Source organism: Papio anubis, chromosome 19, assembly GCF_008728515.1.
Source record: "Papio anubis isolate 15944 chromosome 19, Panubis1.0, whole genome shotgun sequence".
In the NCBI taxonomy this organism is placed as follows: domain Eukaryota; kingdom Metazoa; phylum Chordata; class Mammalia; order Primates; family Cercopithecidae; genus Papio; species Papio anubis.
The window spans coordinates 542,814-568,049 of record NC_044994.1 but is presented as its reverse complement, the minus strand read 5'-3'; the positions used below and the strand labels follow the sequence as shown (position 1 = coordinate 568,049).

General features: G+C 49.3%; 1 protein-coding gene across 6 annotated transcripts in view; it reads left to right on the top strand.

Annotated features, from left to right (window-relative positions):
• LDLRAD4 (low density lipoprotein receptor class A domain containing 4) overlaps positions 1–25,236 on the top strand; it is a 428,295-nt gene that overhangs the window by 54,716 nt on the left and 348,343 nt on the right. For 5 of the 6 annotated variants that reach the window (XM_017951482.3, XM_017951490.3, XM_017951496.3 and 2 more), the window contains exon 2: positions 4,951–5,034. The gene's annotated coding sequence lies outside the window, so the exon portion shown is untranslated. Of the gene's footprint in view, positions 1–204; positions 1,301–4,950; positions 5,035–25,236 lie in introns of those variants that run through there. The other variant, XM_021929907.2, reaches the window with a different exon arrangement.

Sequence of the window (25,236 nt, the reverse complement as noted above, 5' to 3'; positions counted from 1 at the left end):
TAAGGAAGGTTGGTTTGGGGAAGGGTGCCTTTCTTTTCTGTTTCTTATGTCACCAGCTGCTCTGTGTATTTTCTGTCCCATGACGATTTCCCTGAGATGGCTCTTCACTCTCTCTGGGCCTCCTTGTGTGTGTATGTGTTGGAGACAGGGTCTCACTCTGTTGCCCAGGCTGGAGTGCGGTGGTGTGATCATAGCTCACGGCAGCCTCAGACTCCCGGGCACAAGAGATCCTCCCGCCTCAGCTTCCTGAGCAGATAGGACCGCAGGCGTGCACCACCACGTCCGCTAATGTTTTCTTTCTTACAGAGACGGGATCTCGCTAAATTGCTCAGGCTTCTCGTGAGCTTCAGTGATCCTCCCACCTCGGCCTCTCGAAGTGCTGGAATTCCAGGCGTGAGCCGCCATGCCCAGCCCCTTGTGTTTTAAATGGCTCTGCTTCCCAGGACCCAGCCACCAGCTGGAGCGAGTCCTGCCCCGGAGAGAGCCCAGAAGCCTGTGGCCAGGCTTCTCTTCAGCGTTTGCCCAAACAAATTTCCCATCTTCCTTGACCTTCACGAGAGAGTGAGAACACTGGAAAGATTAAGAATAAGTGCACCTCTTTCCCTTCAGGTTTTCCATCCTCCAGCCCCTCATGCCGTCCTGTCCTGGTGCAAGAGCGGTGCTGCCTGTCACTTTTCAGGAGTGGATACTTTTCACCCGAGGACACCCACCTGCTCTGCCTCTTCTCGCTCTGCTTCCTGGGGGCCCGTGGCTCACAGCCGTGTCTGGGACGTGTCATTCAGGAGGTGGTTTGGGGCCCGTGAGATCGGCAGCCCCTCAGGACCATGCTGTTGGAAAGCCATGTGTGGATGCCCCGATTGGTGCCTGGTGCCGCAGGGTATGGCGTGCGAGGAGCTCAGCCAGCACCTTCTCTTCTCTCCTCGGCGGGCGGCGGTGCTCGCTGGCTGTCCTCAGTGGCTTCCTGTTGAATGAACCTTTCTTCTGACGGCTTGATTTCCTTGGGGGAGGCTTCGTGTTTGTGCTCGGCCTTCTTTCTTGGAGGCCTGGGCTTGACGTTGAGTTGTGTTTGGTGAGGTTATGGAAAAAGCCTGTGTTTACTAGAACAGAGGGAGGAGGCCTGGGTGGGGCGTCAGGTCTGCCTTTGTGCTGTGACCTGGAGCCATTGATCCCTTGGCTGGGCCTGGGGAGGGGTTGGTGAGTGACCCCCCCGGTTCCCTGCTGGTCCCTACACAGGGGATGCTAAGCAGCAGGTCAGTGGCTATTTTCACAGCTAGAGTTAAAGTTATGCTGAAAGGAAGAGGTGAGTTCGTTGCAGTTCTCTGCCTCGTGTCATGGAACTGCTGTTTTTAGTTTTTCTTGGCTTGGGTGTGAGAATCCTGCTGCCTGTGAGGCTGAGCATGAGGGAGAAAGCGTGGAGATGATGATCGCGTTTGCTGAGTGGTTGATGAAGAAGTGGGAATGTATTATACAGTCCTGAATATAGATTTCAGGGGAGTGTGACAGGTTTCTGTAATGAATAAAGTTTTTTTTGTACTTTTTAAAGTAATTTTATTGATTTAAGTATTTTAAAATATCACTGTCATTAAAACTAGTCCTTTTGGAATGTAAAATAGACACAATGTTGGGTAGCAGGAACTGTATGTGTTGAATTATTATTTTCAACAGAGCTTAAAGTCTTGCTTAAAATAGTTAAAAATTATCAGTGTAAAAAGAGAATATCTTAAAGAGCTTGGCATGGTGGTGTGCACCTGTAGTCCCAGCTACTGGGGAGGCTGAGGCAGGAGGATCGTTTGAGTCCAGGAGTTTGAGGCTGCAGTGAGCTGTGCTTGTGCCTGTGGGCAACCACTGCACTGTAGTGTGGACACCAAGCAAGACCCTGTTTCAAAAAAAATCTAAAAGAAATTTTGAAACAGGTTGCCAGGAAATTGGATTGGTATTTTGTTTCAGAATTAGAGCCTGGCCATTTGACCCATACAGGTTTTGTCACTTTAGTTGGGAAGGAAAGATTTATTGATACTAATGGAAAATTAAAAATGAGTCACAAATTCTTACTTTGGAAATTCTCTTAGGGAACTTTTCGTTTTTAACCTTGAACTGCAGATCGCTAGATGCCAGAGAAGTGGCAAGGATATTTGACAAAAGTAAGAACTACTGAGTGACATTTAAGCACTGACTCAGGTTCACCGGCAAAATGAAATCAGCGCTGGAGAAGTTGTGCGTTCATTCTTTGGGGGTAGAACATGAAGCCAAATATCTTCAACCTATTTTGAAATTCAAAGCTATGGGCTCTGCTTTGAAGACTTGAATAAGTTCGGTTGCTATGGCCTTTTTGTGACTAGACATTGACAAATCATAATTCTATTACTGTGGCTCATTTAAAAAATTTTAGTAGCACAACAAGGTGATTATAGTCAGTAATAACTTAATTGTATATTTTAAAATTAAAGAGTGTAATTGGATTGTTTGTAACTCAAAGGATAAATGCTTGATGGGATGGACACCCCATTCTGCGTGATTTGCTTATTTCATATTAAATACCTATATCCAAACATCTGATGTACCCCGTAAATACATGTACTTACTATGTGCACACAAACAATAAGGATAAAAGAAAACAAATGTTAAAGGCCTCCCGTGTGCCACACACTCTGCGCAGTCTTGGGGATGCCAGGATGACGGACGGGGATGTGGTTTCTGCCCACGAGGAGCTCAAAGTTGAGGAGGAGAATGAATTTCCACTTTTGGTCGATGAGGCAGGGCAGAGGCCTGGTCTAATGGACAGTTGTGTATGCATTTAGTATATGCATGTACACTTTGTATTATGTACCCCATATGTAATTACTAAGTTTGTTTGTTGATTGATTTATTTATTTTGAGGTAGGGTCTCACTCTGTCGCCCATGCTGGAGTGCAGTGGCTCGATCTTGGCTCACGGCAACCTCGGCCTCTTGGGTTCAAGTGGTTCTCATGCCTCAGCCTCCCGAGTAGCTGGAACTATAGGTGTGCACCACCACGCTCAGCTAATTTTTGTATTTTTTGGTAAAGACGGGGTTTCACTGTGTTGGCCAGGCTGGTCTCGAATTCGTGGCATCCTGATGCACCCGCCTCAGCCTCCCAAAGTACGGGCATTATAGACATGAGCCACCATACCCGGCCTAATTACTAAGTTATACTTAGTTTTCTGTTGCTGTGTAACAAATTATCATAAACGTGGGAGCTGAAAACAGTACTCACTGGTTATCTCAGTCTCCATGGCTCCAGAGTCAGGCATGGCTTAGCTGGTTCTCTGGTCAGGCTGTAGTCAAGGTGTTAGCCAGGCTGTGTTCCCATCTGCAGGTTTGAGTGGGGAAGAATCCACCTGCGGGCTCACTCAGGTTGCTGGTGGAATTCGCTGACGTGTAACCGCAGGACTGATGTCCTTGTTCCCTTGCTGGTTGGCAGCTGGGGGCTGCTCTCAGGTCCTTGGGGAGCCCCTGTAGTGCTTTGCCAAGTGGCCCCTCACAGGCCCCATCACGAGGTGGCAGCTCGCTTCTCCAAGCCAGCAAGGGAGTCTGCCACTCCCTCATCGCTACGATGGGATCCTACGTAGGTCACCTGGTGTGGGGAGAAGCATCCTTTGCGGTATTCGGTGGGTAGAAACCAGTCACAGCTTCTACCTACGCTCAAGGGGAGGGAGTTGTACAGGGTGGGAGCAATTTGGGGGTTCACCTTGGAATTCTGCCCACCACAGTACCTTTCTGGTTATTTCACAGACTCCTGTTCCCAAGAAATCTGAGCGTTTGTGTCCTAGGAAGACTGGCAAGAACAGCCCCAGTGGAGGAATAAAAACTAAGATCTGGAAAATCAGCAGTGGGTTGTTTTCATCTCTCAGCAGGCAGGAAACAGGAGGAGAAAGGAATGTCTGTAGGCTCCCAGCACTGATGGGAAGGAGGTGTTTGGCTGGGGTAGGGCTCCGCAGGAATCTCCCAGGCTCCTCTAGCCAGGTGCAGCTGTGTTTCATCCGGCTGTCTTTACATGGGCTGATCACTCAGGAGTGGCATATGGCAGGAACACGCTTTGGGGTACGAGCCTCCTGGAGAATGAACTGCAGCACACAAGCTAGACAGATGGTGGCTTAGTCCCCCTTGGACAAGCGTGTGTCCTGCACACTGGCGGGCAGGGTGCTGAGAGGCGCTTGTGGTGTCTGAGGCAGAGCCTTGCTGAGTTCCCCGGAAACTGCTCTGTGAGCTCGAGGCGGTCACCCGAGGATACCCGGCGCTCCGCCTGGGATGGTGCGGTGCCCACAGAGCATCCTCGCTCCGTTGGGATGGGGACGCCGGTGACAGGTTGTATGGACTGGACAAAATCTGGAGCACCAGCTGGGAGGACAGTCTCCTAACAGGATGGAGGGCAGGTCAAGGCAGCCTTGCAGGCAGAGTCGTGAATGTTACCATCCCAGCAGTGTCACTGCTAGAGGGCCTGCTTCTCCCATGAAATCAGACGTGTATTTCAGCGGAGCCCGCCCGCTTTTAGGTGGACCCATGTTGTCTTGAGACAGTTTGGATTGCTGTGAAAGAAGATGGTCTTTTCACAGCCTTTAGGGTGTGTATGAATTTTAAGAAGGCCAGTCCAACAGGGATGCTGTCTGTTACTTGGCCTCTCATCGAAGAGGAGGCCCGTGCCTCTGCAGGACCAAGTGTGTGTCCTTTGGCAGATGAGGACTTGGTGCCCTGTGGCTGAGTGGAGGCAGAGGGGGATTCTGTCCCAGTTCGGTAATTCTGTGCTGTAATTCTTCTCTCTGCCTTCCCTTTATTACTTGATGCTTATTGTTGCGTTTTTATTGTATTCATTTTGATATTTATGCCTCTTCTCATGACAGCCCTCAAATATTTAACCAGTTTTGGAACTTGGGAGGGGGGGACACACGAAAATAAACCAACGGCTCACAGAAGCTCTTCATCTTTCTTTCTAGTGGTTCAAGCTCTACGTTCGTGACGTCAAACCTTCTGTTGGGCCATTTCCAAGAACTCCCATCAGCTTCTGTATAGTTTAAAAGGTAGGTGGAGCCACTTGTGACTGTTCTTTGTGGTGACGTCCGGGAAGTCGCGCTTGTCGTGGCAGGAGCTGCTCTGCGATGGTGGAGCTGTCTGGCTGCGTTGGTTTTTACAGGGTGCACCTCATTGGTGTGTTTCTTCCTTGGGGCTGGATGTCCATTGCTGGGGCTTGGGTGTCTATTCACAGTAGAAGCTTGGGTGACACCTGTGTGTTTTCAGAGCCAGCCCTGGTGGGAGACAGTCAGTGGCAGAGCTAGGGGGTGCCGGGAGCCCCCATCTGGCATGCCAGTGTCAGCCTCTGGCCTCAGGATACCCTGCCCCCTCAACGCTGTGTTTTCTCAGTTCCTCTGGGATTCTAGTGATGCTGATTTTGTCTCATTATCAGTCTTCATTTGATGTCAAAGAACATCAAGTGAAGAAATACATGAGAATTTTCAGGAAGGTAACACATTCTATAAAATATAAGATCCAATTTTTTTCTAAATTTTTAACATTCCTGGTGATGGGACTCGTTGCTTACGGGAAATCCCTTTCTAGAATGTAAGCCTTTTGAGGGCAAGCACCTCGCTCTCTCCCGCTTGTCCTCCTCCCTTCCATTTATTTTTTCTTCAGGGCCTAGAACAGTGCCAGCAGTGTCAGGAGCTCGGTAAAACTTATGGCAAATGAAACAACTTAATGAGGAATCCACCCCGAAGCTCTTAGAGCATATCCCAGCCTTCTCCTTTCTGTTTGCTGTTGGCAGCTGAGGAGGCACCTGGAGAATCCAGGAGGATTCATGGTGCTTCCTTGCTGAGGCACACAGACCCTGGAATGTAAATAGACTTTTTACAGTTTGACGCCTTCCCGAATTGCGGGTGCAAAGCAGTATGCATGGCAGAGCAAACCACGCTTGGGTTCCGTGTGGGGGCAGCTCCTCCACTGCTGAGCTCCAGTGTCTCTCCTGTCTCCTGAGTGGATTTCACGCCCATTCGATTGGCTCTCGGGAAGCTGGGGTGGAAAGAGCTCGTGGGGAACACCCAGACCGCACGCCTCGCGGATGTTCAGTGACTGACGAAATGCTTGTTATTCACACGATGCCTTTGTTAACCTGACAGAACAGCGCGGTGTTTGAAAATCCCAGCTCTTCGCTGGCTGGGTGGGTGTGGAGCAGCCGTTTTTCTTCCATCGTTTGGCACATTCACCGCCAGCTTGAAGTGGGCGGTGGCAGCACCTCTCTGCCAGGGCTGACAAAGGCGTGGGCGCAGTTTCATTTCTCTTTTATTGTCTCAAATACAGTTCCCATTGAATTGACCCACCAAAAACTAGCACTGTCTTCCAGTAGAATTTTACTAGGTAGCGGAACACACACACCGCTGGACTATGCCCCCGCAGACTGAAACTTGAGTTACAACATTTCCGCAAAAGTAGAAAGAATCCTTGCAAATGACTTAAGTATCTGATTTCCCCCCTTATGTGGGGTTACCTCACTCATCAATTATTTTAAGCAGCTTTCAGACTTGGTAATGGAAAACTTTGTCTTGACTGTACTGGTATGTGTGGATTTTAAATTAAATACAAAACTACGTCGCTTCTCCTGAAAATCAGAGCAGCCGAAGAAGGAATCACTGTTTCTGCAGAACTGCGTGGCGCTTCATCATCACGGGTGATTTTCAAGCACAGACTTAGGTCGCGAGGTGTCGTCAGAACTTTCACACCTCTAAACTAGGTTCTTACAGCTGACTGTCCTGGAATTTATATTTGCTCTGTTACTTGCAAAATGGTGTCCCTTAAGCAGCTCACAGCTGGGCTGTGAGACATTCCTACGAGCTGATAAAATGGACAGGTGGTACTGCCTTCTTCTGCTCTGTCTGCTTGCCTGGGAGGGCCCAAGGAGGCCTAGAGCTTTGCATTAACTGCAGGATGTGCCTGTCTCCTTGTCCAGTGGATGTATTTGGAGTTGGTTTTAAAATGCAGCCGGGTCCACGTGTTTGGGTTGCTATTGAATGCACTTTTGAGTTTTTCCCTCCTTGACGAATCTGAAAACATTTGCCCTTACCATATTGCATTTGTGTGGGGAACTCAGAAACCACAGACCTAGGATTGAGTTCTGGCCCTGGTGACTTTCATTCACTTTGTTACCCTGGTGGGTCCTAACCCTGTGAGTCTCAGCTTTCCTCATCTTTAAACGGGATGATATTTATCTCATGGAATTACTTTGAAGATGCCTAATTCAGCATTCCATGCACGGTCGTCACTCAACAACACGTTGGCTGTTATTTTCCACCCTAATGCTGGCTTTCTGCTGTGATCTGTGTGCTGGGGGGATTGGAGGAAAAGAGCAGAGGTCCTGCTCTCTCCGTCCTCTTTCAGGACTGCGGAAGTTTACTAAGGCGCTTCACGCGGCATCCCGCTGGAGCGCACGGGGGAGTGCTGCTGACGTGATTAAGCACAAAGCCACCCGGGTGCAGGCAAAGAAATGATTAATTCAGGCTCCCCGCGCCGTTCCCTGACGTCCGCATAAGGCAGTGCAGCCTGAGACTGAGATCTGGCTGTCAGCACAGACTGGAAAGGTGCAGCTGGAGAAAACTCCACCTCTCTTTTGGTTTCCTTCTTGGTCCTTAAGGGATCTGAAGGCACCGGTGCAGACCAGGGGCCCTGTGGATGTCTTCCAGTGTGAGACCAGGGGCCCTGTGAGGAGTCACAGTGACAGGATGTCTTCCAGTGTGAGACCAGGGGCCCTGTGAGGAGTCACAGTGAAACAATGAAAAAGTAACCTTAGACCCAGGCAGTGCATCCTGACCTGAACTTCTATCTTTGCGCTCAATTTAAACTTTTTAAGGTAAAATCAAAGAGGATCAGTAGTACTGGGAGAAGCAGTCATTACCTTTGAATGTAGGTCTCTGCTGTCTACAGTGGCAAATAGAGTCTTGCTTATTTTCACCAGATGTGTGTACAAAGTGATCTTTGGCACTGTGCAGTAAAACAGATGAACTCGTGAAAATGTTATCGTACAAAAAGAATTGGAATCCCGGCACTTTGGGAGGCTGAGGCAGGAGTATCGCTTGAGCTCAGGAATTTGAAAGCAGCCTGGGCAACATGAGATGTCAGCTCTGCTAAAAAGCTGACAAAATTACCTGGGCATGGTAGCTCGTGCCTGTGGTCCCAGCTACTCAGGAGGCTGAGGCGGGAAGATCACTTGAGCCTGGGAGTTTGAGGCTGCAGTGAGCTATGATCATGCCACTGCGCTCTAGCCTGGGCAGTACAGTGAGATCCTGTCTCCAACGCCCCCCTCAAAAAAACACAGAAAAACCCACAAAAGACAATCGGAGTTGTCATGTGAATGACCGTCTTGTGCTGGGGGCTCCTAACTTGAGGAGGACTGAAACTCAGCCCTGAAGGTGGTTCTTGTAGAGGGTGCCCTGAGGTTTCCCACCTGCGTGGGCAGTGGGGACGCTGTGGGTCAGAGCCTCTGCTGGCCTTCCAGGTCGCCATCAGGGAAGTGACACCAAGGTGGCCGGTGCTGGGGTCCTGGGAGGGATGCCAGGTTTGGGGGTCCTAGTTCAGGGGGCTCCCTCAGCTTCTGAAAGAGTTTCTGAGTTCTTCAGCCTTATTTGGGACTACTCTCTGTGTCTCCCATGTCCCCTCTTACCTCGTACTCTCTCCTCCTGGGCCTCTGTCTACCCAGCATCAGGGGACTGGAGTCTGAAGCTCCATCTCACCATCGTCCCCTGATTCTTCAACTTTAGGGTTGTATCAGTCCGGATTCATGCTGCTGTTAAAGATATATCCAAGACTGGGAAGAAAAGGAGGTTTAATTGGACTTAACAGTTTCACGTGGCTGGGGAGGCCTCAGAATCATGACGGGAGGCAAAAGGCACTTCTTACGTGGCGGCAGGAAGAGAGAATGAGGAAGAAGCAAAAGCGGAAACCCCTGATAAAACCATCATAGCTCATGAGACTTATTCACTGTCATGAGAACAGTATGGGAAAGACTGGCCCCCCTGATTCAACTACCTTCCTCAGGGTCCCTCCTGTAACACGTGGGAATTCTGGAAGATACAATTCAAGTTGAGATTCGGGTGGGGACACAGCCAAACCATATCATCCCGCCCCAGCCCCTCCAAATCTCACATCCCCATATTTAAAAACCAATCATGCCTTCCCAATAGTCCCCCAAAGTCTTAACTGATTTCAGCATTAACCTGGAAGTCCACAGTCCAAAGTTTCATTTGAGATAAGGCAAGTCCCTTCTGCCTGTGAGCTTGTAAAATCAAAAGCAAGCTGGTCACTTCCTCGTTACAATAAGGGTACAGGTATTGGGTAAATACAGCTGTTCTCAATGGGAGAAATTGGCCAAAACAAAGGGGCCACAGGGCCTACGCAAGTCCAGAATCCAGCGAGGCAGTCAGATTTTAAAGCTCCAAAATGACCTCCTTTGACTCCAGGTCTCACATCCACGTCACGCTGATGCAAGAGGTGGGTTCCCATGGCCTTGGGCAGCTCCACTCCTGCGGCTTTGCAGGGCACATCCTTCCTCCTGGCTGCTTGCACAGGCTGGCATTCAGTGTCTGTGTCTTTTCGAGGCACACGGTGCAGGCTGTCCGTGGAGCTACTATTCTGGGGTCTGGAGGAGGGTAGCCCTCTTCTCCCAGCTCCACTAGGCCGTGCCCCAGTAGAGACTGTGTGGGGGCTCCTACCCCACATTTCCCTTCTGCACTATTCTGGCAGAGGTTCTCCATGAGGGCCCCACCCTGCAGCAAACTTCTGCCCGGGCATCTAGGCATTCCCATACATCTTCTGAAATCTAGGCGGAGGTTCCCAAACCTCGATTCTTGACTTCTGCGTACCTGCAGGCACCAGCCTTGGCAGCTTCCACCCTCTGAAGTCACAGGCTGAACTGTATGTTGACCCCTTTCGGCCACTTCTGGTGTGGCTGGGACACAGGGCACCACGTCCCTAGGTTGCACACAGCACGGGGACCCTGGGCCCAGCCCACAAAACCACTTTTTCTTTCTGGGCCTCTGGGCCTGTGATGGGAGGGGCTGCTGTGAAGGTCTCTGACAAGGCCTGGAGACATTTTCCTCATGGTCTTGGAGATTAACATTAGGCTTCTTGCTATTTATGCAGATTTCTGCTGCCAGCTTGAATTTCTCCCCAGAAAATGGGTTTTTCTTTTCTGTTGCATAGTCATCCTGCAAATTTTCCAAACTTATATGGTCTGCTTCTCTTATAAAACTGAATGCCTTTAACAGCACCCACATCACCTCTTGAATGCTTTGCTGCTTAGAAATTTCTTCCGGCAGATGCCCTAAATCATCTCTTTCAAGTTCAAAGTTCCACAGATTTTTAAGGCAGGGGCCGAATGTTGCCAGTTCTTTGCTACAACATAGCAAGAGTCACTTTTGCTCCAGTTCCCAACAAGTTCCTCATCTCCATCTGAGACCACCTTAGCCTGGATTTTATTGTCCATATCGCTGTCAGCATTTTGGGCAAAGCCATTTAACAAGTCTCTAGGAAGTTCCAAACTTTCCCACATTTTCCCGCCTTCTTCTGAGCCCTTCAAACTGTTCCAGTCTCTGCCTGTTACCCAGTTCCAAAATCACTTTCGCATTTTTGAGTACCTTGTCAGCAGTGCTGCACTCTACTGATACCAGTTTACTGTATTGGTCCGTATTCACCCTGCTGATAAAGGCGTACCTGAGGCTGGGAAGAGAAGAGGTTTAATTGGACTTACGGTTCCACATGGCTGGGGAGGCCTCAGAATCATGGCGCAGGGCAAAAGGCACTTCTTCCATGGCGGCGGCAAGAGAATGAGGAAGAAGCAAAAGCAAAAGCCCCTGTGAGAATGGCACGGGAAAGGCCTCATAATTCTATTACCTTCCCCTGGGTCCCTCCCACGACATGTGGGAATTCTGGGAGATACAATTCAAGTTGAGATTTGGGTGGTAACACAGCCAAACCATAGCAAGGGTTAAGAGTGGCACTGAGAAAATCAGAAACGCAGCAAGGGCATCAGGGATGCCAAATGCCCTTGTTTATAGTTTGGGTTAGAGAATGCCAGCCTGCAGGAAGAAAGGCCTGTGGTGGGAACATGCTTTCAGAGATGGGAGAGAGAAACTTGCCACCTCTGCCACTTCTGCCCATGGCCTTGGACCTGGGCCTCTCTCCACCTGCTTGTTGGATTCTGTCTGTCTGTGATTCGAGTTTATTAGTTTCTCATCAAGCCGACCTGCGGAGTCATATGGGAAAAATACCTTCACGCTTTGCTTTAAACTCAAATGCGCTGGCAGCTCCGTCAGTTCATGCCTCGCACGGCATCGTCAAACTGCTAAAAAGCTAGCAAATTTTCCACCTAAAATTTTGTGGGGGAGGCCAGGGTGGGGGTGTGGGGAAAAGATGTAAAAATAAACCCTCAGATTCTGGGTTGCTTGGTGGCGTGTGTATTTTTCCGTGGTGCGGGAGGTTAGAAATAGCATTGCTTTTTATGGGATTCTCAGCAGCAGCTTGAAAATTTGGCTTTGAGGGTTTGGTCTCCCTGTGTGGGTGAGGTGACTCCTGCAGCACGGTGTGGGGGGCAGTGCGCCCCGGCACCTCCCTGTCCCTTTTCTGCCTCCCTGCCCCTGCTCGAGGCCACCTGGATGAACTGTGCTCAAGTGTGAAACATGCTTTGCCAAGGTCAGGTTCCTGAGATGATTCGCCCGTGGCAGCTGGTGCCAGTGGTAACAGACTGCATCGCAGCAGTCCCCATAAGTCACATTGGTGCGTCTGTGAGGGCAGTCGCAGGGAGGGGCATCCTTCGGGGATGTGGCGTGTCAGACAGGCTGTGCCTCTGAAGCCGATGTGAGACGACCTCCTCTTGACATCCTGACACGGGTGGGGGGCGTGGGCCGCCCTTTCAGAGAGAGTCCTGAGGGATTCTTGAGATTTGTTAGAGTTACATAATTCTTACACAAGGAGGGAGGTTGCAGCATCCGTCTCAAGTGCAGTGTGGAAGGGAAATGTGAAGGAGACAGAGTTTGTCGGCCCCAGGGGTCCAGGGGCATCTGTGAATTCCTTGGAATGTTGCCAGTTGCTGGGGAGAATGCCAGGGCTTTGATAGGATTCTCAGTAAGGTTTTGACCTCCGGAAAGGGTTAAGAGCACTCGCAGTGAAGCATGAGGCGTGTGATTCATTTGGCTTGGGGCAGCCACTTCAGCGATGGCCAGATTGGAGGTGTCACGAGTGGGCCGAGAGTGACAGACAGGCTTGCCGAGGACGGTCAGGGCATAGGATTCTGTTGTCAATTGTATAACTTAACGTGGGGGCCATTGGACGGGTCCGCCGGGCTTTTCCTTTGTAGGTTTCTTCTTGAACTTCGTATGAGATTTTAGAGTTGGCATGCTTCTTGCAGGAGGCTTTGTGGCGAGGCTGGGTTAGCTTAGTGAGCTCGGTGCTTGGGAGAGGATCCCGCTGTGCACAAGGGGTCTGGGGTCTGTTTGCTCAGCCTGACAGTTTAACAGTTTCCCTGTTTTTCTCCTGGGTTCTGGTTTGCCGGGGCTCTCCACATTTCTCCATGTCTTTCTTGAAACTCGGGGGTTGTGGTAGGGACGTCAAGGCTGCACCCTTGTTAGAGGATGGTGGGGGAATCTCAGGCCAGTCCTTCAACCCGGCTTTCACAGCACACTGTTAACTTTGTTTCTCAAACTTTTTGTCCCTTCTTAAAAAAAAACTGTGGTAAGATATACATAACGTGGAGAAGCTGGAACCCTTGTGTGTTGCTGGAAAAAATGTAAAATGGTTCAGCTGCTATGGAAACAGTATATTTTAACCATTTTGAAGCGTACGGTTCTGTGGCATTAAGTACATTCACACTGTGCAACCGTCACCACCATCCGTTTGCAGAACTCTTCTCCATTTTCCCAAACCAAAACTTTGTACCCATTAAACATTAACTGTGCGTCCCTCTCCCTCCAGCCACTGACACCCACGATTCTACTTTCCGTCTCTGATTTTGACTGCTCCACATACCTCGTAAGTGGAATCATGCGGTGTTTGTGCTTTTGTGTCTAGTGTATTTCACTTAGCGTAAAGTCTTCAAGGTTCACACACGTTGGAGCCTGTCTCAGAATCTCCTTCCTTTTTTTTTTTTTTTTTGAGACGGAGTCTCGCTCTGCCGCCCAGGCTGGAGTGCAGTGGCCGGATCTCAGCTCACTGCAAGCTCCGCCTCCCGGGTTCCCGCCATTCTCCTGCCTCAGCCTCCCGAGTAGCTGGGACTACAGGCGCCCGCCACCTCGCCTGGCTAGTTTTTTGTATTTTTTTTTTAGTAGAGACGGGGTTTCACCGTATTAGCCAGGATGGTCTCGATCTCCTGACCTCGTGATCCACCCGTCTCGGCCTCCCAAAGTGCTGGAATTACAGGCTTGAGCCACTGCGCCCGGCCATCTGCTTCCTTTTTAAAGCTGACTCATATTATGTTGTCCTTGGAACAGGAACATGATAGCTCGAGATAAAGTTGGAAAAGAAAGTGAGGGCCGAACTATCGAGTTTTGTTTATTTATTTTTAGAGACAGGGTCTTGCTCTGCCACCCAGGCTGGAGTGCAGTGGCGCAATCATAGCTCACTGCAGCCTCAACTTACTGATTTAGGCAACCTTCCTGCTCATCCTCCTGAGGAGGTGGCAGTACAGGTGTGTCACCACGCCCAGCTAACTTCTAAAATGTTTTGTAGAGATGAGGTCTCACTATGTTGCCCGGGATGGCCTCAACCTCCTGGCCCCATGAGGTTTTGAATGCTGTATAGATTATCCCATAGGGTGTGGGAACCACTACACTTTTCAGAGGAGACAGCGTCATTAGATGCGTGTTTAGGAAGCTGAGTCTGGTGGCCGAGGGTGGGAGTTAGTGGAGAAGGAGACGGAAGCCGAGAGGGCCGGCCGGGAAGGGCAGTGAGGAGCCGTCCCTGGCCAGGGGGACAGGGCCTGAGCTGAAGCAGCAGCTGTGGAGAAGAGGCCTTGGGGTGGAGGCATCCGTGTGCCGATTGTGTTGGTAGCTGGACTGTGCAGGGCAGGTGGGGCAGAAGGTGGATGGCAGAGTGACTTTTGGGCTTCAGTCTTGGGTAAAGAGAGGTGGTCTGAGGGGAGACAGCAGCCTAGGAGGTGGCGCTCACTCCGAGTCGAGGGTCTGGATGGAGCCAGTGTGGCTGGACGCGTCTGGAGGGCGAATGTGGGGAAGTGACTGGAGATTAGATAGAAAGCAGTCAGGCTGGGAGAAGTCACAACACACTTGGAGACTTGGTGTCACCCGCAACGGTGCGATCCCCACCAGGACGTAGAGGAAATAAGAGCGCAGCCCTCTGAAGAGCGGGAGAAGTCTGCAGATATCTTAGTGTATCTTTCTGTGAAATACTGTCCTATAAAATACAGTAAGATACACTCCGATATGTTGATCTTGGTGCTGTAATGACCTTTGTCATAGTATAATGAGGATGATCTGTTGTGTTGTCAAGTTTTTGTCTGGTTTTCATGATTTTTCAAAAACCAGTTGTTACACTTTTTAACGTTCAGCCAAGGCAGGAGGATCACTGGAGGCCATGAGTTTGAACAGTAAGGTTGAAATGAGTTTGCCTTCTGTATCTCTTTTTTTTTTTGAGATGGAGTCTTGCTCTGCCGCCCAGGCTGGAGTGCAGTGACGCATCTCCGCTCACTGCAAACTCTGTCTCCTGGATTCACACCATTCTCCTGCCTCAGCTTCCCGCGTAGCTGGGACTACAGGCGCCCACCACCACACCAGGCTAATTTTTTGTAATTTTAGTAGAGACGGGGTTTCACCGTGTTAGCCAGGATGGTCTCGATCTCCTGACCTTGTGATCTGCCTGCCTTGGCCTCCCACAGTGCTGGGATTACAGGCCTGAGCCACCGCGTCCGGCCACCTTCTGAATCTCTTGAGTTGTGTCTGATAAAGAGAAATTTCCTGATACTTCCCTTTGGAGAGTGGGTGTGGGGTGTGGACATCCTCTGGATAAGTAATTGGCTGGTGACTACGATGGCACCACGCTGTGGTGTGGGCTCCTGTACCGTTCTCCACTGTCTGCCCTCAGGTTATGGGGTGGAGCGGGTGGTGCGCGAATTCTTACTCCTGCGCTCTCAGTATGATTTCACATTGACCTTAGTGTGGATGGATGGAGAGAGGAACACTTACTATGAGAGTTGGATTTAGTCCCAGTTGAAACCTGGTAATCCAATATTTATTTCAGAGAAAATACAAGTAATTAATATAAGCTTCCTACAATTTAGAATAATTAATGAAAGACTGACTAGAAAATACTGACATTGGTTCAATACAGAGAAAAACATTAAAAACCTTATCTCACAAGAGGCAAAGAGATTAAGGCAAAATGTGCCTGCATAACTAGTTTTGATCTAATAATTCGGGTGTTTAGGTATTTTTAGAAAATCTCATGTAAACCTAGAAGCCATCAGATAAATGACCAGATGCTAATATCATCTTCTCCAAAGTGATCACTCTATTCTGTGAAGAAGGTGGAATGGGAACAATTATCAATTTGTATTCCTTTCACATTTCAAACTGAGGATTTGCTTCTGTAATAATCCTAATTGTAATATTTGGGTGGTGTTTTTAATCAATAAAATGTCTGGCAGTTTTATAATCCTCCAGATAAATGTGAGCTGAATGTAATGCGGAATCAAATAGCAAATGTCCCAAACTCAACTTCAGGTGAATATGGGAAAATGATATCCTTTTAGCCACCTTCTGTTAGCTTAGCCAGAATTACACAGATAAAGGTCTCTTCCCCATCTGTTGAAAGGACATGTGTATTGAAATTGAAAGATTATTTTAGCTATCCATATTAGAGTTGTTTATATTAAAATTGTGTCAAATTTATAGTAAAGAAACATTTAGTTGATAATAGGACCAGATACACAACTTTGGCTATTTCAAGTTAAAATATTGCTGAAAAATACAGTTTGAACAATCTAAAAATAATCTGTAAAGGTATCAGCACAATATAGTGGCTATGGATGAAAAGCCGTGCGGAAACCACCCTGCAAGGTGAATCGCGGGCCACGGGAGCAGCCCTGCAGACCACCGCACCTTCTGCACTGTGACGACACCCACAAAGCGTGAGGACCTCTTGATGCGACTGTTCTACTTAGAAGCACTTAAAACACCACCTAGAAAAGAAAGGAACAGGCACAGAGCTTTGGCAGGAGAACTAAGACGCTGTGGAAACAGCCTCGTCCAAGCCCCAAGCCTTCAGGCACTTGGACATTCGGGGGCTTTTAGAAACGCCGGTCGGGCCTCATGAGGAGCTGGGCCTCTGCTGCTCTTCGCAGCCATTCAGAAGGCTCCACTGCTTGGCAGTTTCCACATTGCTGTCACGGTCCCAGCCCTAGACCTGGGTAGCAGTTGTTTTGATTATGCTCTTGTGTCATAGTCTTCTGCGTTCTAAAAGTAAAATTGTTCGGTTCCAGCATGCGTCATGGTTTAGTTCCTAGGGGTTTAAATCACATCGTACTCACTTTCTCATTTGTCTCGTTGTGGAGGTGTATAAACTGAGGCAAGGAGAGACTACATGAGGCCTGGACTCTCTTGATGACTCTGACAGTGTTAAAGGGAGTAAAAGCATTTTGTAGATTGCAGGACATTGAACTGTTCAAGGATTCGTAAGTGTGTAAATACAAGTAGAAGTTAGTGCTGGATGGCCAGTTACGTGTCTAATCACTTAACGTGAAATCGTCAGGAGTGTCATCTGTCTTTAACTTACAGTGGAACAAAAACACAGACTCCACCTTTTAGGAACTTCAGTGAAGAAAGCGTAAATAAGACTATGATGAAGTTTGCTAGTTGGCCACTGTCATACTTTGCAAAGTAAAAGAGAGATGAGTCATTGCTAAAATTTTGGGGCCGTCTGTCTCTGTGCTCAGCCACAGACCCAGCTGTGTCCAGTCCGGAGCCACTGGGACTGCGTGGAGAGATGGGATGCGGAGAGAACAGCCGGGTCGCAGAATGTCAGATGTAAACTCCTTCTTGCTGAAGTCGGGTGCTTGAGCTTCTGGGGGTGAAGACTTATATTCAAGAATAGGCTTCCTCCTATATGAAGAATGATCCCACCGTATCTCAGCCTTCCTCGTGATGGTGGGGGCTACTGGGGAGAGGTTCAGCAGCCTCTGGGAGAACCACCGGAACATTCTGGATGTTCTGTTTAGGACGGCAGATTCCTGCCCTTCCCATTCCCTGTTGGGGAGTTTTACTGTGTGGGCAGACGTGCTGGGCTCAGTAACTGTGTGGGGCTGTGCCCCATGGGGGGACCTCAGTCCTCCCGTGGGAGCACAGCTGGAGGAGCGGGGAGGGCCTGGGTAGCTGGCGCCTCCTCTCTGCAATGGAGCGTCCGTTCCTCCCCCGGTTATCGTCAAACTAGATGATTTTGTTTCTCCATATTTCTCAGGGGCCTCAGTGCCTTGATCCTTGAAGAGGAAGAGGGGGCTGGGGATTCCTTCCTGTCCCTGGTTTTCCATAGAAAAGTGTTAATTAACCCTTTACGTGCCTAGAATGTTTGGCTCGCGGTCAGGTTCAGAGTTTGTAGCAACCTCCTGTCCGTTAATCGTTGTTTATATCTTAAGCATTCTCCAACTATCTCAATATGTCTTAACTTACTCTGGGTAAAATGATCCTGAAACCATTAGAACCCTAAATTATACACTTTTTGCTTGGCTGGAAGAATTGATAGCTATTGAAAGTTTCCATTAATTTGCTTCTTCATTTGCTTGTTTTTCTTTATTTATTCTCCAGACAGGTATTCTTAAAAAAAAAAAAAAAAAAAAAAGATCTCGGTTTGTTTTAGGCTTTTTTTGGACACCTGCTGCTTGTACGTGTAAAAAAATTAGGGTATCTTAAAAGGGTTTTGTTGTTTACCATCCGATGTGTGAGCTACTCCAGATTGGTGGATTTAGTGAGATACGAAACTAAAGTAGAAGTCAGGCGCTGGTGCATTCTCAGAAGTGGGATTATACCGGAAGAACAGAAACACCTTTTATCCATTAATTTAAATCACAGTTCATTTATACCAAACTTTGCCTCTAAGATCACAGGCCTGTAAGAAGATCTGAGGGTGCCGTCTGCATAAGGACCACATTTTCAACCCCAGTGAACAGACCCAGAGGCCCTGCCCTGCGCGGTGGCTTCCTGAGTGGAAGGCGGCTCTGCCCAGGGGCCCAGTCAGCCCTTCTCTTGTGACACATGGGGATTTTAATTTCCGGGGGCTAACTAAACTCTGAAGTATTTTCTCAGTTTATGATCAATAACAAAACTAAATAAAACTAAACCGGGCTGTTGACCAAGTCTGGGTGGGGTTTGGGCCTCTGAGTCACAGCCCAGTATCTGCTCAGAAGAGCGTCTGAAGAGTGGCGCACACATCCACGCCGCCTCTCCTTCCCCAGCCGGTCTGTTTGCTGACGTCTTTACACCTCTCCAACTGAGGCTCAATCTGTTGTGCTCCAGAAAACAAAATGACAAATGACATAATCAGCAGCGAAGCCCTCTGCCACCAACAGGGGCGTCAGAAGGCAAAAGCGATTGTTAGTTTGGAAGCTCATTCACTCATTCACTTATTTATTCAATACATAGTTATTGAGTATTTGTTGATGGAAACTATAAAAGGTGGGTCCTGGCCGGGCGCGGTGGCTCAAGCCTGTAATCCCAGCACTTTGGAGGCCGAGACGGGCGGATCACAAGCTCAGGAGATCGAGACCATCCTGGCTAACCCGGTGAAACCCCGTCTCTACTTAAAATACAAAAAAAACTAGCTGGGCGAGGTGGCGGCGCCTGTAGTCCCAGCTACTCGGGAGGCTGAGGCAGGAGAATGGCGTGAACCTGGGAGGTGGAGCTTGCAGTGAGCCGAGATCCGGCCACTGCACTCCAGCCTGGGCGACAGAGCGAGACTCCGTCTCCAAAAAAAAAAAAAAAAAAAAGGTTGGTCCTGGCAGAAGCCTTGGACAAATCAAATTGCACAGTTGCAGAGGGTGAGGCGCAGATGGCTGCGATGACTGGGCTGTGGTTGCAGAACGGGTAGCTTGAGCTGCAGGGACCTGGCCGGGTCCCTGGGTGTCTGGAGCGCCTCTCCCCTCCTCACAGGCGCAGCTCTTCCTTCCCCCACAGTAGGCTCTGGGGCTGGCCCGTCCGAATCCCAGCTGAGTTACCCCAAACCCACAACTAGATCTGTTCCTCTCAGGAACAGCGTGGGTCTCACCGGGGTAAGTGTGATCAGTCTTTAAAAACTCCTGAATCGTAATGAACAAATGTTTCTGAGGAATTAAAATGTGCCATTTCATGACCACTGTGATTTTCTCTGACATTCTTGAGCGTACAGTTTTTCTTGAAGATTGTGCTTTTTTATGCTGAAGGTTGACTGGGTATCCCAAGCAGAGGTCCCAGTATGGGGCTTTTTCCATTTACCAGGAAAGCATTGCCCTGAAATCTGTTGGGCTGACTGCTTGGTTGCTTTTTGAGCCAATTTGATGAAATTTTGGAAGATGTCCCAGTGAAACAAAATTTTCCCTTCTGGGCTACCAAACAGAAGTTGGGTGTTTTCAGTGTAGTCTGTCCGCACGCGTTTGCTGTGTGCCCTTCAGAGGCGCAGCTGGGGTCGGTGACGCACTGTGGGGTTCAGGAGTTCCCTGGCCTCCAGGAACTTGCCGGCTGTCTGGCCGTCTCTCACACAGCAGAGACTGTGGGTCTGCAGGCCGGATTACTCTCCTCATTCACTGGCTTGGGTGCCTCAGTGGCACGTGGCAAACAGCAGCACTGGGTGCACCTTGCTGTGCTCATAACCGTCTGTGGGTGGGCCGCTGGCAGGATGCCTGGGCGTGCCCTGGGCGTATTTGTGGCCCTGTGATCCGCGCTCTGTTCCTGTCACTTTCTCCTGCTAATTCAGATGGCTGTGTGGCTTGAGATGACGGCAGGTCAGGAGCAGGAGAGTTATAAAGTATTTCTGGCATTTAGAAAGATTCTAGACATTCTCCCGTCTGTAGGCTGTGGGTTAGCCCTTATAATACCCCATGAAATAAAGCATCTCCAGCACGTTTTGAGAAAGGAGAGAGGATGCTGTTGGCGTGGGCTCTCTCAGGCCCGGTTCTGCTCCTGAATATACGATGGGAATGTCGAAAACCTTCACAGATGATGCCTCTAGGTGCAGAAATTGAAGCATAAGGGAGCCCAGGAGGGACCGAACACCACGAGGCGTGGAAGGACCTTTCTGGGTTTCTGCTTTCTTCACTTAGCAGCACATTGTTTTCTGGTTATTACAGGAGGATTTGTTTTGCAGTTAATGAGGCAGCAGTAGGTGGCCTTGTACTTCGGGAGATCAACACTTCTGATACAGGTTTTCACTGGCGATCCCTTTACTTACTCCTCAGTAATTCCGGGGCACAAAGGCCGCTGGAGAGAGATCTAGGACTTTTCCAACCTAGGGGATGCCTGGAAATGAGACAATGATGGAGGCCATGTGGATTGCAGGAGTTCAGCGCTGGGTCTGGGAGAGAACGCCCTGGAGGCAGGTGAGCTTTGGTTCTGCGGCTCGGGCACCACGTCCCAGGAATGCTGTGAACCTTCACTGCTGACATCTTCCCTTAGGTGGACGCGTGCTGAAAACACAAACCTGAAATCACTGGTTGAGCTCTTGGCTACATTACAGTTTTTGACAGTCGTTGAAGCATTGAAATGTGTAATGCGGTTTTATGTCTTTCCTATGGCCTGTGGTCAGTTTTTGGAAAACTGACCCTTTTCTAGACATACTAATGTAGTCCTGGGTGGGGTAAAAGGAGAGGAGACAAAATTCCAGGTGGCTGCTGCGATGCTTTTGCCACACAGATGACCTGTAGCCAATCTCCTGTGTGAGTGTGTGTGTTCGTGTGCTTTCTCTAAATCAGCAGTATTTGACTGTGATTGTTTTATGGCTTCGGTTTCCCCTCTACCGTCTCTGAATAGATACCAAAATTATTGAATTAAGGATAGATGCAGGGAGCAAACACCTCCTCATGTAGAAGTTACGCAGATCTATGCAAACCCCATACAAATGAGCTGGCCAGGCCAGTGTCTAGTTGGGAAAAATATCGGAAATATTTTGCGCACCAGCCTGTCATTGCCGTCACGGGAGAGTAACAGGGAGAAGGGTTATCTCTGGTGCATTTCTGGATTAAATCATAACTTTGGAATACTTTTCTCTTTCACAAAGTCTGACTGTCTCTAAGTAAGACATCTTGAATAAATGTCCCTTTCCCTCTCCACGTTTCCGCATTGCATGTTAATTTTCAGGTGGCCGTTTTATCTCATTAGTCATTGTCACTTCCACTGATCACCCCTTTGAAGCCACATGTAAACTTTACTTTTCAACTTTCTAAAAATGCTACCTTCCCCCCTTGCTTTAGGTTCCAGAAAACGCTTTGTTCCTGGCACTGGCCGACCTTGGGGATCACGTAGGAGTCAGGCACACGGGCTTCTGGGACCAGAGGAGCACTTCAATACCGGGTCAGCGGTCACTCAGTCGTTTCTGAGGTTGAAATAGCAGATTTGTCTTAGTGGTTCGCCTTTTAAACCCTTTTATGCTGGAGGTTGCAATTTTTTGAATTGCAGACATGTGTGAAACATCAGACCTTCTCAGTGACCTTGAGCAGTAGGATATAAATAACTCCCACATGCTTAGTGTTCCAATAATGGAACAGTACACATAAATGGGTTAATTAACCTCTGGTGATTTAAGTTTAACTCTGTAAAGTAAGCTGAGAAGTGTGCATGGGAAGTGCAGTTTCTGCCCACGATGTAAGGGCCGAAGGTGGTCCAGGTGGCTGCTCTTGGAGGCACCTGAGGGCTTGGGGCACGTCAGGCAGACGGCCCAGCCGGCGTGCGGAAGCGCTGACGAAGATAACGGCCCCTTCTCCACAAGGCTTAATCACTTGACCTGAATGCGTGGCAAGGCGTTTTTGTCATCAAAAGGATGAGGTCTGTGGTGGCTTAAAATATAGCTGTTATTATAGAATAGTGAGTTATGTCTTTTCTTTAGAACAGAAAGAGACCAAAGCTATCTCACAGAACTAAAACCCCTCAATGACAAGTGAGGAAGTAGATGTGAGAGGTCACGCGACCTTCTGAGGTCCCCGTCTTCGTAGGCGGTAGAGGAGAGGGCTCTTTGCTGCCGCCCGGCCCATCGGGGGTGGCCTGCACTGGGGGACACGGATGGATGAGGAGGACGCCATGGAGCCCATTGAAAATGAGAGACTTAATGGTCACTAGGAAAGTTCCGGTTGTACACTTTTTATATTAACGCTTGGTATTAGGACAGCCTACCTGCTTGTTTGAGTGTCACAGCCCAATGTATAGAATAATTTAAAAAAAAGGAAAGGTTGTCTTTTTAGCTTGGTTTTTACATGGAATAGCTGAGAGGTTGTATTCGTGACGGACGTGAACGTGAATTCTGTCGTCAGAAAATGCTCAGGAGAAGGGAGTGTGTTGGGGGCTGGCTGGTCTGATTTTAGGCATAGGCACAAACACAATGAAAGTCATACATTGGATTCACAGGTTAACCCTTCTTGCCCTGAAAGAAGCAAATTGTGGAATTTCTGTTTCAGGCGGAGGAACTGGACCAACAGCGTTCCTAAGGGGGAAGCTGCTTCAGCAAACATGGCAGCAGTAGGGAGACCCCATGTTGGCATCTGCGCATCGTAGAAACTCAAGCTACTTTCTGTCTTGCTTGAAATTCCTCCTCCCACAGGGCTAACCCTCCACACACCAACATGCATATTCCTGCATGACATGCTCACATCCTGGGAAGCTGAGCCGGACCTTGTGGCTGGGAAGGCCTCAAAGTTGATGATGTTGTAGGGTTTCTTCTGTAGAAGCATCCGCTGACCAGCTGCACGTATGGGGTCACCCTGTGCCTGAGCCCGGGGATTACCAGTGGCTCCTGCATGTGGCGCGAGTGCAGGGGCTGCTTCACCATCTCCCTGCAAGTCACTGCATCGTGCATGTCACCTGGACTTACTAAGAACATCAAACATATCTTCCCTATCCAGTGGCTTGTACACAAGGTTAAACCTGTAGAAGAAGCAGAATGTGTTTCGAATAATCAACTGGACCTTGAAATGTTAAGCCGTGTGTACTGACGGAGCTGCGATGGTGTAGTCTGGTGACTCCCAAGGGGGAAAAGTGACTTTGTGTGGTTTTTCAGGGAACCATATTCTTGAATACCTACAAGAAACAGCACAGCTGCTGTGGCTTAAATCTACATGCTCCTATGAGGCTAAAGGCCTTCTCTAGTACAAACAAACTATCATGTATATTTTCAAATGTATGCTTTTAATGATTGTATGAAAAGAACTGTATTTGGGGTTTTGTGTGTGAGGCAGAGGACTGTGTGCTGATGAAGGCAGAATTTGTAAAGTTGGAGCTTTGGGACTCCCAAGTACCCTGAAAGATCAGTGACTCCCCTCTCATATTGTGCAAAGAGAAGATCTGAGGCTGTGAGGCGGGGTACCTTGCCCAGGACCTCACCGGCAGCCCAGGGTGGAGGCAGGAGCAGAACCAGCACTCTTGACTCTTTCGTCAAGGGCTCCCGTGCCTGGCGGGCATCTCGCGCGCGTCCCTCCAGCGCGGTTTCACGAGTGCTGTGCCCCGAAGCCAGGAGGTGTGACCTGCCATGTTAGAGCAGGAACAGAGTGCCGTCGATGACCTCTGCTTTGCAAGAGGCGCCAAATCAGACCGGGCTGTGGTTCTTCTGTATCAGCTCGTGAGATGTTTTAGGGTCCTCTGTCAGGACAGGCTGAGGTGTATGAATCTGCTCAGGCCGTCCTAACAAAATACCACAGACCAGGTGACTTAAATAACAGAGATGTATTTTCTCTCAGGTCTGGAGGCTCCAAATCCAAGATGAAGGTGCCGTCAGGGTTGGCTTCTGGTCAGGCCTCTCTTCCAGGCTCGGAGACGGCTGCCATGTCCCTGGGTCCTCATGTGGCCTCTTCTCTGGGCGTACATGAGGGGTCTTTTCCTTTTCTGATAAGGACACCAGCCCCATCAGATTAGGGACCCACCCCAGACTTCGCTTAACCTTATGTTTTTTTTTTTGAGACGGGGTCTTGCTCTGTCGCCCAGGCTGGAGTGCAGTGGCGTAATCTTGGCTAACAGCAAGCTCCGCCTCCCGGGTTCACGCCATTCTCCTGCCTCAGCCTCCCGAGTAGCTGGGACTACAGGCGCCCGCAACCTCGCCCAGCTAGTTTTTTGTATTTTTAGTAGGGACGGGGTTTCACCGTGTTGGCCAGGATGGTCTCGGTCTCCTGACCTCGTGATCCGCCCGCCTCGGCCTCCCAAAGTGCTGGGATTACAGGCTTGAGCCACCGTGCCCGGCCAACCTTATGTTTTTTTAAAAACGAAGAACTCCTAGGCTAAAGCAGTCCTCTTGCCTCAGCTTTTCAAAGGGCTGGGATTACAGGTGTGAGCCACAGAACCTGGCCACAAAGAGCCTTTTATTATTTAATTTAAAGCATTTTAAAATAATAAAAATAAGAACATTTAGAAACAAAGAAAAGAGCAGAAGCCATCCGTGTTGCCAGTATTTTCACACAGCCACATTTTCCTTTCTGTGCATTTCTTTTCAGCCTTTAACAATTGTTTTAAGACCTGCTTTCCACACAGCCATGTGAGGAGGGCGTGAGCTTCGAGGGCAGGCCGCCCAGGGTGGGTTTCTGGAGCCACCATGGACTCGTTATGTGCCCTGGGCAGTCACTTCGCTTGTCTGCACCCAGGTTGTTTATATGTGTAGCGAGGGGATTCCTTCCCCGCGAGTGGGTTCTCGTGGGTTTGCGGGAGATGGTGTTGATGAGAGTGCCTGGCCTTTCGTGGTGCACCGTTCACCACTTCCGCTTCTCACCTATGTGCTTGTTTTCAATCTTGCTTCGTGTTCTGAAAGGAAATCACTGCCCTCTGATAAGACAAGGCCCCTGTCCCCGAGGATGTTTGCTGAGTGGGGATCGGGCTCAGCCACTCTGGGAACTAAGGGGCCTCTGCATTGTGGAAGGGACTTTGCCACTCGGGCCCGAGGTGGGGGTCGGAGCACCCTTTGGTGTGTTCTGGTCAGCAGAGTCACGCGATGCTTTGTTGCTCTGTGGTGCACCTGCGGGTGCTGGGACCACTTAACCCTCATTACCTACCAGAGCTGCTGGCCAGCACAGGGACCTTGTGTAA